Consider the following 4,617-nt stretch of genomic DNA (forward strand, 5'->3'; position numbering starts at 1 on the left):
ATGCTGTGTATAAGAGATGCACATCAAAACAAAAGATACACATAAACTGAAAGTGAGGGGATGGAAAAAATATTTCATGCAAATGGAAATGAAATAAAAGCTGCCATAGCAATACTTATATTTGACAAAATAGACTTTACAACAAAGGGATAAAGATCACTACATAACAATAAAGGGAGCAATCCAACAGGAACAGATAACCATTATAAATACCTATGTGCCTACATTGGAGCACCTAAATATATAAAGAAGTTTTGTTTTTTTTGTTTTTTGTAAATGAATTTTTATTTTAATGGGGTGACATCAATAACAAGGGTACATATATTCAAAGAAAACATGTCCAGGTTATCTTGTCATTCAATTCTGTTGCATACCCATCACCCAAAGAGAGATTGTCCTCCGTCACCTTCTATCTAGTTTTCCTCTCCCCCTCACCCTCACCCTCACCCTCCTTCCCTCCCCCCACCCCCCATAACCACGACCCTCTTGTCCATGTCTCTTAGTCTCATTTTTATGTCCCACCAAAGTATGGAATCCTGCAGTTCTTGTTTTTTTCTGATTTATTTATTTCGCTCTGTATAATGTTATCAAGATCCCACCATTTTGTTGAAAGTGATCGATGTCAACATTTCTTATGGCTGAATAGTATACCATGGTGTATATGTGCCACATATTCTTTATCTAGTCTTCTTTTTTTTTTTTTTTACAGTGATTAAAGCCTATAAGCAAACTCTTGGCCAATACAGCAAGAATCTATAAAAGAGTAGTGTCCTTAACATGTTCACCAAGTCCAAGGTGGCCCCAACACCATGCCAAATCCCTGAAAAATGCAACCCAACCCCAGTTTAGTCTGTTAGGAGCTGTCACAAGGAGCAGGAGTCCAGGAAAAGTCCACATTCAGGAAAAGTCCGCATGGCACTGGAATTGTTGTCACAATTCTATACTTTGCAGCTCACATCCAATTCCCAATGACCGCTGCTTCTAGGTGGTAATGATTCAGGTAGACTGGAAAAGCCATCTGCAGCATGTGTGGATATGGAGCTTCTGTTCTCCTCTGCCTAGAGAAATGAGACCAGGTTGCTTTTCCCTGGAGCTCTGCGACTGTGGCTTGGTAAAGAGAACCTTGGGATATACTAAGCTGGGTGGCAAAGGTAGATTCATAATAGCAGTTGGCAAAAGGGAGAAAGAGAGCTCTAAATTAGGAGTAGGACCCAGCCTGAAATATGAGTGGGGCATTGAGGTAGGAGGAATAAAGGAAACACTATATATTAAACAAAGCAGCAGAAAATAGGACTATCAACACCCACAACAGAGATCTTTGAGGGAAGAATAAAAAACCTGACTATTCAGTATTCAGGAAAGACATAGTTAAGTGGCCCTTGTGCAAATGAGATCAGTTTACCTGCTTCTTGGAAGAAATACCCTAGGCTCGTCCACAGTGTCGTAGATGGGGCCAACGGCCCTGGGCACCTTCAGCCTTCTGTGGCAAACCCCAGCATTCTGGGCAAGGTTAGGTATAGGTGGCTGGAGCAGGGCTGGAAGAGACTGAACCCTCCCTTAGAGGAGCGAGGGGGAAGCCTACCTTCCAGTGTCCCTGTTTCCTCACAGCAGAGGCATGTAGTCTGGCAGGCTTTAGCTCAATGACCTTCCTTTCTACTATTGAAACAGGACCCAGATGGCAATCTATGAGACCCCTTTGGGGCATTGGAGCCTTTAAAGGCATATCCTAAAAGCTGGTAGTTCCCCTGATCTCTATTGGGCTTTTTCTGCCTCTAGGTATCTTAAAAGCCATGCTCAGAAGATCTTGCTGAGGGGTTTGAGGATCCCCATCTGCCTATATAAATCTTTTCCATATATCTGGAGCTATTTGGAATAAGACAAAACAGTCTTATTAGCTGGATCAAATAAGGAAGGTAGTAGTTTGCAGGAGAAAAACATTTGGCGTCTCCTGTTCGTCAGTATTCAAAAGAAATTTAAAATTTTTTTAAGTAAAAAGCATGATATGGTAGACCTGTAGGAGTTCCAGGATATTACTACCCCCTTTTAATTTTTTTTAAATTGACCTTAAAATATTTGCTGGGTACACTTTAATAATACCTTAACTTTAAAGATTATAAGAATGACAAAATACAGTAAATGCTTTTGCTCCATATGCAGGAGCATTTTCAGTTTAACCAGTTTAGGAAATCCAATAATAGAACAATGCATACAGACAATGAGCTATAACATGCTTAGCAGCCTCTCCTGTTCTGACAGAGGTTGCTATAAATCCAGAATATGTATCCACTGTAACGTGGACATAGGACTGTTTGCCAAATGAAGGTATATGAGTAACATCCATTTGCCAAAGTTTTCCTGGTAGGGGTCCTTGAGGGTTAACTCCACATGAAGGGAAAGATGGTAGTATAGGACCCCTTGGACAGAATTTCCCAATCTGCTGTGCTGCTTCCCGAGAAAGTTGAAACTGTTTACACAGGGCTGCAGCGTTCTGGTGATGAATAGTATGAGACTGAATTGCTCGATCTGTCATGGTCGCGTCAAATAATTTTCTTTCGGGTAGCTTGATCAACAAGGGCATTCCTAGGCCATGGCCAGTTGCCTCAGTGGTAGAGTGTCGGCCTGGCGTGCAGGATTCCCAGGTTCGATTCCCAGCCAGAGCACAGAGAAGATGCACCCATCTGCTTCTCCACCCCTCCCCCTCTCCTTCCTCTCTGTCTCTCTCTTCCCCTCCCGCAGCCAAGGCTCCACCGGAGCAAAGCCAGCCTGGGCGCTAAAGATGGCCCCGTGGCCTCTGCCTCAGGCGCTAGAATGGCTCTGGTTGCAACAGAGCAACACCCCAGATGGGCAGAGCATTCCCCTCTCGTAGGCGTGCCGGGTGGATCCCGGTTGGGCACATGCAGGAGTCTGTCTGACTGCCTCCCCGTTTCCAACTTCAGAAAAATACAAAAAAAAAAAAGGTCATTCCCTTGTGCTAAAGCTCCAGAGAGCATGGAGTGAGCTCGAGTATGTCCTATAAAACGTGGAGCTCTATGTTGACATACAAGCCTTTGAAGAAGGAGGTACTGCTGAAATAGTTCATCAGCATTTGTCCCTAAGACAGCAGTCTTTACAGTGGAAACACCATAAGTAAATATTTGCTGTCTGTATACAGATTAAAGGGGGAATATGGCAAATGCTGAAAAGCCATGATAATGGCATATAATTCTAGACTTTTGAGCTGATTTTAAGTTGACAGTTTCAGTATAAAGTTGTCCATTGATTTGCAAGAGCATTTTGCCATTTAGTGGAAGTTTCCCAGAGCCATTGTTGTTGATCCTTTGAAAAAAGGAACAACAATAATTTTGAAGCTTGCCTGACCTGTGGTGGCACAGTGGATAAAGCGTCGACCTGGAAATGCTGAGGTCGCCGGTTCGAAACCCTGGGCTTGCCTGGTCAAGGCACATATGGGAGTTGATGCTTCCAGCTCCTCCCCCCTTCTCTCTCTCTGTCTCTTCTTCTCCTCTCTAAAATGAATAAATAAATAAAATTTAAAAAATCTTTAAATTTAAAAGTAATTATAATAATAATTTTGAGGCTCAAAACCTATAAGCTGTAAGGGTCACCTATGCCCCTTGATAATCCAGGAGGCAACAAGATCAAAATATAGAAGTGTATTCCATGGGCTATTAGATGGTTCAATGTGCCCAAGCTGTAGCTGCTCTTGTACCAATTGAACAGCTGTCCTAAGTTTCTCCTGAGAAAGGGGCCATTGGTCTACACATACAGAATTATGTGATTTCCAAGTACTTGGGTCTGCACAATGCATTATTGAGGTAGCAGGAGCTACCAAGGCCCCTATGCTAAATTTTGATATCCTAATCCACACCTTCTGGTATTGGGTGCCAATTCTATAGGGGTGAGAATTCCTCACGGTTTTTTCCCTAGTCGCCTGGTGGGAAAAAATCCCCGATCAAGCATCTGAGTACTGACTAAACCATTATAACTGACAAGCAACACTCCCATATTTTTCAAAACATCTCTACCCCACAAATTAACTGGCCATCCAGGGAGCACATAAGGCTTAAAAAATCCAGAATGACCTTCTTAATCTTCCCAATGTAGAAAACTAGAACTTTGTTGAGGGGATTTACTCTGCCCTATACCTTGTAATTCTGTGGCTGCTGCATGAGTGGGCCAAGAAGCTTAGCAATAACAGATACATCAGATCCAGCATCTAAAAGTCCTTTAAATTTATGCACATGTATTGTTAGTTCCATTTCAGGGAGTTCCTGACCTATTTTTTTTAAATCCAATTGGCAAAATCAGAGGAGTCAAATCACCAATTTGCTTGGGGCCCCTTTTGCAGGATGTGGCCTGAGAAGCAGAATTGGCATCCTTATACTACTCTTCTAACTGCCTGAATTAGCCGTGAGACACCATTCTTTTTTTTCTTTTTCTTTTTTTTTTTTTTTTTTTGATTAATTTTGACGGGGTGACATTGAAAAAATTGTCTTCCGTCACCTTCTAACTGGTTTTCTTTGTGCCCTTCCCTTCCCCCAACCCCCTCCCTCTCCTCCCCCCCACCCTGTAACCCCAACACTGTTGTCCATGTCTCTGAGTCTCATTTTTATTTCCCAC

The sequence above is a fragment of the Saccopteryx leptura genome, chromosome 2 (genome assembly GCF_036850995.1).
Source record: "Saccopteryx leptura isolate mSacLep1 chromosome 2, mSacLep1_pri_phased_curated, whole genome shotgun sequence".
NCBI lineage: Eukaryota > Metazoa > Chordata > Mammalia > Chiroptera > Emballonuridae > Saccopteryx > Saccopteryx leptura.